Source organism: Marmota marmota, unplaced genomic scaffold, assembly GCF_001458135.2.
Source record: "Marmota marmota marmota unplaced genomic scaffold, marMar, whole genome shotgun sequence".
Taxonomy (NCBI): domain Eukaryota; kingdom Metazoa; phylum Chordata; class Mammalia; order Rodentia; family Sciuridae; genus Marmota; species Marmota marmota.
The window spans coordinates 19,159,336-19,168,131 of record NW_025999982.1 but is presented as its reverse complement, the minus strand read 5'-3'; the positions used below and the strand labels follow the sequence as shown (position 1 = coordinate 19,168,131).

The window sequence follows — 8,796 nt, the reverse complement described above, 5'->3', positions numbered from 1 at the left end:
CAACAAATAGTTAGTACATTAGGCCTGGGTACTGCAGGTACCAGAGGGGCAGGAGAGAGTGTCTGACTTAGAATTCTTTCAGTGCAAATGATAGAAATTCGACTCAAACTCTGGTAAGCAATTACATATATCGACTGACATAGCTAGGAAAAATATTAGGTTATTTTAAAGAACCGAATAAAATGAGCTGCAGCACACAGAAGCTGTAGTGACAGAATGGGGACTTGTTACTGCTAAGTCTCTCCCTCTCTCCATGAGTTTGGCCTCATTCTTTCCTGCACAGAAGCTCTCTGAAAGTTGTGGTGAAGACTGCTTCCAGGAGTCTGGGACTCATTTCTTCCCCAAATTTAGCAAGCCTACTGGACTTTGTCAAGAATCTGGCCATCAATCCCAGTAAATGACTCTGAGAGGCCTTGCCATGGTAGCCTGCCCATTCCTTGTTCTGAACCTTTTACAGTATTTCAGTCAGAGTGCTTTTGGCTGGAAGCCACAGAATGAAAGTGATTTAAATAATGAGAATAATATAAAATTTTACTTATAAGAAGCTCTGAGACAGGTTAATAAAGTGACATAATAAGGCCAAGGTCCCAGGTAGGCCTCTCTGCCAGTCTCTTGACTTCCCCCTCAAAGGCAAGATGGCTGCTGCATTTCCAAGAACCATCTATCTCCTCCTGTAACAAAGTTCAAGAAAAGAAGAAGTAATTCGTAATTTGCATCCATAGTTAGGATGAGGAAATCTTGCCAGGAAATAGTCTTTTCAATTTCATTGTTTATTAACACTAGGTCACTTGGCAGCTGGAAGATGAAGGACGCAGCCTTGGGCGAGGACAAGAGCTGGGAGCAGTGGCTTGTGTCACTGCTTGGGTCCCGCATCCGAGGTGTCCAGCATCAAGCAGGAGGCACCAGGGCTGGAGAGCCAGGGCACCAAGCTCTTTATTGGATATCTGGTCACCTATTCCCACAGACATGGCAGTGGAAAGGGAAAGAAGGCACTGATTTAATGGTGGTTTAGTAAGCATTGCTGAGGAATTGGAAACTTCTCAGTTTCTTGCAGATATATTGCCAAAGATTTTAGCCAGTAAGTATCTAAAAATGCTTAAAGAGAAGAGGGAAGAAGATGAGGAGAATAATAATGATGAAAGTGACAATGATGAGGCAGAATCTTAAGCCAAGAAAGAAGTGCTTCTAGAAGTTACCTGGTGAGGACCCTCCTGGGTGAGCCTTGTTGCTCTCAATCAAGCCCACCACCATGTAGCTTGATCTCATTACTTTTCCAGAAACTTCCAATACAGCATACTCCTTCATGATTAAGACAGCGTCTCCCGCACCTATACCGTAAAAAGCTGAATGGAAAATAGCCAGACCTCGGTCTGACAGGCCACACTGCAGGTGGAGGCCACCAGGAGAGAATCCTGTGACACTGGCCCTGCAGCTGAGACCACCGTACTTTCCTTTCAGTGCAGATAGATTTTTGAAGAGATTCTGAATAAGCTCTGAATTTATGTGTATATTCTGAGATTAGTTCTTATAAAGAAAGAACTAAATTCAGTTTTAGCTAAATATGTAGTTTATAAGTAATATTTTACCTTTGTGTCTATGTATTTTTTAAAAAATCAACTATTTGTTCAAATGTCATTTTTAAAAAATATCTATTTTTAGTTGTAGTTGGACATAATGCCTTTATTTTATTTATTTATTTTTATGTGGTGCTGAGGATCAAACCCAGGGCCTCGCACATAGGAGGTGAGCACTCTACCGCTGAGCCACAACCCCAGCCCCTCAAATGCCATTTTTATTGTAAAGAGATCTACTTTTCATTTTCCTTTAAAGGTCTGTAAATATTTAATAAATAAATTTTGTCATTTAGGATTGTCTGATATACACCTGTTGGTATAGCCCATCATTGGTGAGGTAAATTGGATGAACAAAATTGGCTTGAGTTGGTTGTGGAAGATATGCCTGCAATCCCAGCTACTCAGGAGGCTGAGGCAGGAAGATTGCAGGTTCAAGGCTAGATTGGGCAACTTACTAAGACTCTGTTTCATCATAAAATACTAACTTAGTGGAAGAGCACTTACCTAACCTATGTGAGGCTCCTAAGTTCTATCCACAATACAGAAAAAAGAAAAAGAAAAAAAGAAAGAAAGAGTGCCTTGGACCAATCAACTTCTACACCCTAGGCTTGGAGAGGTAACTTTGAAGTACAGGGGTACTCATGATAGTCATCCATCTGTATCCACGGGGAAGTAGTCCCAGGACAATTCCTGAACACCTCTCCCTGACCCTGTTTGGACTGAGTCCTCCACAAGACTAAATCAAGGGATTGGTCAGTGCTGGGTGGTCTTCTGTATGCTCAGTTGGTACAGAGTCTGCTACCAACACTCAGATTATTATCAGAATTTATTTTCTTAAGGTTGCAGGCTGCCTTCAGCTCCTAGAGATGGCCCCCAGTTCCTTGCCAGATGGGCTTCTCCAGCATGGCTACTCAACAGACAGGGAAAGTCTCTAAAGTAAATCTCCTAGCAAGAACACAAAGGCATGAACACCAGGAGCTAGGCATTTGGGGGTGGGGGGCACCTTAGTATCTATCTTCCACAGAAGTCACCAGTAGCTAGACTTGGGTCATATTTCCTGCTCAGAAGAAGGAAGATGGGAAAACTTTCTGGGAAATTAAAAATATAGCTCTTTCAGTTCACATAAAAAAATGAAAGGGACATTCTGGAAATAGAATTGCTGTGATTTGGCAACAACTGGATATGGTGTAAAGAAGGAAAGATAAAAAGATGATTCAGGGCTTTAAAGACAGTGACTGCAAAGAAAATTTTGTTAGTAAGTCTGGGAACTTAAGCAGAGTAAGCAGTGTAGATTCACCTGAAGTTTCCATACGATGTCCTCCCACCACATACTCCCCTTCTAAAAGCCTTTAAAATTACCACAGAAACTCTTAAGCTTCTAAGGTCTTTCATGGTTTATCACTTGCTTACCTCTCCAGAGTCTTAATTGACTTCCTCCCTAGAACTCTACTGAATTACTTAGAGGTCTCCAAAAAATGTCAGGTGCTCCCTTTTCTATGAGCCTTCACTTCCCCCCTGCCTTTTTTTTTTTTTCTGCATGAAACACTCTCCACCCTCCTCCCAACATTGGCTGGCTCTATCTTTCAGTCTCCATATAGAATATACCCTCCAGAAAACCTCCCATGACTCCTCAACACCAATGCAAGCTTCATCTTTTTGCTTCCAGAGTATGCTGCCATCCCCTTTCTGTAGTTCTAATGACACTGTGTTGTCATTACCTATTTACTTTTTTTTTATTGGCCTATAAGCTTTTTAAAGGCAGGGATAAGTTCTGGACCACTATTACATCTCCAGTGGAGTATGGTAAACGGAAGGAAAGAGATCAAGATGATTCAGGGCTTCAAAGATTGTGACTAGAACAGTATCGAGAAGATGCTCTATAAATATTTGTTGCATGGAAAAAGAGTGAATATTAACATAATTCTCTTTCAGTTAAAACTCCTTTATTTGTAAAGGTCAGAAAACACAATCCAATAGCTTAGGCAGAAAAGGGAGTTACTGGCTCATGTAAGCAAAGAAATGTAGAAGTTATGTTAGTTTCAGGTATGACTTGATGGAGAGGCCCAAATTGACATCACCAGGGCCCATTTTCTTTTCTCACCCCTTGGTTCTGCTTTCTCTGGTTTAGGTCCATTCATAAGCTGGGTATCCTTCATGGTAAGCAAGATGGCTACCACAACTTCTGGTCTTACATCTTTTACCATGCAAGCCCAATATGGAAAAGTTCTTGTTTCACTCTTAGAAGCCTCAGCAGAAGATTCATAAAGTTTTAGTGATGCTGAGGAGTTCTGTGCCCATTCCTGTACTTACTAATCACAGTCTGTCCAGGAGAATGCAAGATTATGGATTGGCCGGTCTGATTTTCATGTCATCCCCAGAACTGCTTTACAAAAAAACACTGAGGTTGGGGATGAAGGATAGATCTGGAGGTTGAGGAAGGGTAGAATTTCCAAACAGAAATTTGAACTTTCCCTGGAATTTTGTTGATATGATCCTGGTTGACCCACCCCAAATCAAATTTCAATTAACTAATTCCTACAATTGAGGGGGGTAAGGAGGACAAAGATCCAGCAAAGGATTTCTAGGCCAAGTAGTCAGAGAAACAGGCAAAGAACTAAGAAATGTAGTGTCATCCAAAGAAAGGTTTAGCACCTACCATGTGATAAGAAATTTACATGTGATATTTTCTTTAGTCCTCATAAGAACCTTGATATATAAACATTATTATTCCTAGTTAAAGAGACTTAGGGTGAACTGAGTCTTAGAGAAGATACCTGATTCTCAAGCCACACACTTCATATGTGGCTTAGCTGGAACAGGAGTTGGTACCTCTCTGTCTCCAAGAAACCATGCCGTGACAAAAGTTGAGCAAGGTGTCAAATCCAGCAAGATGGCTGGAGTGAGTGGCAATGAAGTCTGGGCATTCAGCAATTGGAAAGCCACAGCTAATTCCCACTATGGTTATTTCAGAAAAGCCATGAGAGTCAAAGGGATCGAGTTACTATTCTTCCAGCTCCCTAAAAGCAACAACCAAGAAGGCTTTATTTGTTTTCATGCCTTCATTAAAAGAAAAAAAAATACTGATTGCATCAGTGAAAGATAAAACACTATATCCCAAGAGGAAATGAAGGTAGAGAAACAAATGTAGGAATGGATTAGATTTGAACTTGTTTCTAGAGCAGGTGGAGGAGGTTGCTAACGAAAGAAGAGGTTGATGATATGGCAAAGTCCCTTGTGACTATCCAAGTTTTGGAACCAGCCTAGGGGTCCATCAACAGATGACTGGATAAATAAAATATGATATATATACATATATATATATATATATATATGCGCACACATACACATATATATACATACACAATGGAGTATTATGCAACAACACACAAAAAAGAACGGAATTATGTCATTTGCAGGAAAATGGATGGAAAGGGAGACTGTAATGTGGAAGCTAGAGGGAAAAAAGAGGGAAGGGACATAATGAAAGTAGAAAAAAAAATCATTAGGGTAGAGGAAAGAGGCCAGGTGAGGGAGAGGGAGGGGGTGAGGAAATAATTGGGGAGTGAAATTGGTCAAATTGTATTTTCTTTTTTTGTTTGTTTTATTTGCCAATGGACCTGTGTTTTATTTATTTGTTTGTGGTGCAGAGACTCAAACCCATTGCCTCACACATGCTAGGCACTCTACCACTGAGTCACAACCCCAGCCCAAATTGTATTTTCACAAGACACTTCTCTAAAGAAGAAATACAATCTTTAACAGTCAGGGATGTGCAAATCAAAACTACATTGAGATTTCATCTCTTTCCTGTTAGAATGGCAATTACCAAGAATACAAATAATAATTAATGCTGATGAGGATGCAGGGGAAAAGAAACATTTATACAATGTTTCTGGGATGGTTTATTGTACAGCCACTATGGAAATCAGTATGGGGGTTGCTCAAAAGACTAGGATGGAACTACTATATGATCCAGTTATACCACTCTTCAGTATTTACCCAAAAGAATTAAAGTCAGCATATTACAGCAGTACACATACATACCCATGTTTATAGGAGTGCAATTCACAATAGCAAAACTATGGAACTAGCCTACATGTGTGTTAACAGATGAATGTATAAAGAAAATGTGGTATGTGTACATAATGGAGTTTTATTCAGCCATTAGGAAGAACACATTATGTCATTTGTAGGAAAATGGTTGGAAATGGAGGATATTACGTTAAGCAAAATTTTAACCAGACACAGAAAAACAAGGGGCATGTGCTTTATCTCATATGTGGAAGCTAGAGAGAAGAAAAGGGATAAAGGATGGGGGTGGGGGGTTGCGTGGATATGATGAAAATAGAAGAGAGACCAGTAGAGTAGAAGAAATAGTCCAGGAGGAGGGGGAAGGGAGAGAAACTGGATGCACTGGGGAATTATGTTATGCACATGAAGCAATGTGTCACAATAAATCCCACTATTATGTATAATTGTAATTGCCACTGAAAAATTTTAAAACAGTTTTTATGAATATATGAGTATACCACAATGTAACCCACTATTCTGTATAATCCAATATATAGCAACTAGGGGGAAAAAGTTGCCTGTGACATTCAGATTCCAAGGACAGAGAAGCCTGAGCAGAAGGTCTCAATTTTCTCTCTTTAAAAAAAAGAGGGAAAGAAGAAGGTAGGGTTTATGGTCTTTGAAGAGTCTGGGGTAGTGGAAGGAAGACCCAAACACTCCTTTCTACTGTCTTCAGTCTTCACTGTGAAAAAATTAAGGTTCTTATTTTTACAACTCCGTTGAATATAACTTCAAGGTAGACATAATATTTTAATTCATGCCTCACCCCCACAGTGCCAGGCATAGACTAGATGCTAAAACAAATATACAAACTCATTGAGTGAATTAAATGCAATTAAATGATCTTCTATTAAAAAAATCAAGGAAAGCCTATAAAAAGGCAGCAATAATATAAGTATAATTTAGTGATTTGCAGGTACTTTTGTAGGGTGCTTATGGGAAGATGGAGAGAAGCAGTACAGTATATACTGTTATCTCTTCTACAGAATATCTTTCCTGGACTAACAGCTCCTTATCATTTTTCTTTAGTGTTCGCTTACACCTTACTTCAGAACACCTGGGCTTGGGCAATGATTATTAGGTTGTGAGTTTGTAATTACAGGTCTGACTTGGGAAATTATAGCATGTACTATCTCAGAGGTTAGTAATCAGGAGGGATTTACTAAGCCTCCCCTGGGCCAGTACCAAAGCCATCCTTCTTGGCAGACTGACTCAATCAGCACTGCCACCTGTTCAGTTGGTGGTGGAGCTGGTCACACTGCCTCAGCCCACATGCCTCATTCTGTCCTTGTATGTCACTGTGTCACTGACACCAGCCAAATGAGTAAAGCTTAGGGCTGCAGGGGGTGCCTCCAACTGCAGAAGGCAGCCTGACCTTGAATTCTAACAAGCTTTAAATGCTTGTTAAATGAGGTAACAGGGAAGATGGATGATTGCTGATTAGAACACTGTGAACTGAAAAAAATTTAATAATCTGCAGTGAAAAACTCATTCCCTCAGCAGTGTTTCGTCTCTAACAGGAATAAAGATAAAGTAAGCAGAAGAGGGAGAAGGTGGGGTGGGGGTGACATCAGTGGGTACCCTTTGGACTAGAGAGAATGGAGTTTAATTTTACCTCTTTGTGGTAATGAGGGGCCAAGGGAAAGACAGAGCCAGGCAAGGAAGCAAGGAATTCACTTGCCCACTCCAGGGATTTCTGGTCTTTCTGTTTGTACAAGCAGGTAGTTTATTTGTAAGTATGCTAATTTGGATTCTTACTTTGTACAGGGTTTGTTCATGTTTTCTGCAAAGGTCCAGAGGGAACAGGCAGGCAGGGAGTGGGGGTGGGGGGGGGTAGGAGTTTGGCAGTGAAACCAGCCAGAGCGAGGCTTTGATATATGAATCTCTTACCTAATTTCAAGCAATATATCTTCTGCTCTCTTTATCCCTTCCATTTATCCAGCTTCAACAGGCACAGATTGTCCTTTCTTTTCCAACAGGTCAATAATAATCAACTGTCCTTTTATGGTGAAGTGTCTCTAATTGTAACATGGGTGGGCCCTGGGACAAACTGCAAACATTGTAGCTCATCTTCAGCTTCTCCTCTTTTTGCTGGTCCTACCCTCCCACCAACTCCATCACACCATTGTCAAGGTGAATATCTGGTGTAGGTGTGACTTTCCACATGACATATTTTCATCCTAACAATAGACCTTTTGCTTTCCTGAACATTATCTCTTTTGGACAGCAACCCTATGAAGAAAGCAGTAACGGGCATTTTCTCCCCAAAGGTATTTTTAACCACTTAAAATTTACTGAGTGCTTTTTACTTGCCAGTCCCTGTACTAAATGCCTTACATACCTCAGTAAATCATCAGAATTACTCTGTGAGGTTGATATCTTATACTTACTTTATAGAGGGGAAAGATAGATATAGCTAACCTGCTCAAGGTCACACAGCTAACTGGCAGGTGAAATCAGGATTAAGGTCTGCATCTGGCCATGTCCAAATCCTGTGCTCTTATCTTCTCTGCCATTCTGTATAAGAAGACAGGCTGTGTTTTAGTATGCACATTTTCTAGAGATTTTTTTTTCTCTTTTAAAATGGAAAGTTTGAAGAATTATTTTACAGAACTAACAAATAGTAAAGCTGGAGGTAGCACTCCTTTTAATAGATGATGCCAGAAGACAATTTTCTATAACATCTGGATTGTACTGCCATGTTAGATTTCAGGCAAAGTACTAAGCAATGGAAAACTCATGGAGTCAGCATCTGATTCTTAAATTGGGTCCAACTAAAGTGGAAGAATCTCTCACTTAGAAGCAAATATTTTAAAAAACCTAAAAATTCTCCTTTTCCCATACCACTTTGGAAAGGACCCCCCCCCCCAAGTGGGTGCAGACCCAGGGCTCTCTATCCCTCCTGCAGTATGGCTCCTCTCTACTTTTCCACTGAAACAGCCTGTCAAGAGTGCCTGGGACTGGCCTGGGGCTATGGCTCAATGGCAGAGCACTTGCCTAGCATGTGTGAGGCACTGGGTTCAATCCTTAGCACTGCATACAAAAATAAATAAAATAAAGGACTTTGGACTAGAGAGAATGGAGTTTAATTCTACCTCTTTGTGGTAATAAGGGGCCAAGGGAAAGATGGACTTTGGCTGTAGTCCATCTA

At 40.5% G+C, this 8,796-nt stretch overlaps 1 pseudogene; it reads left to right on the top strand.

Annotated features, from left to right (window-relative positions):
- The first annotated feature begins 214 nt into the window (after positions 1-214).
- On the top strand, positions 215-1,373 carry LOC125617485 (annotated as a pseudogene).
- The last annotated feature ends 7,423 nt before the right edge of the window (positions 1,374-8,796 follow it).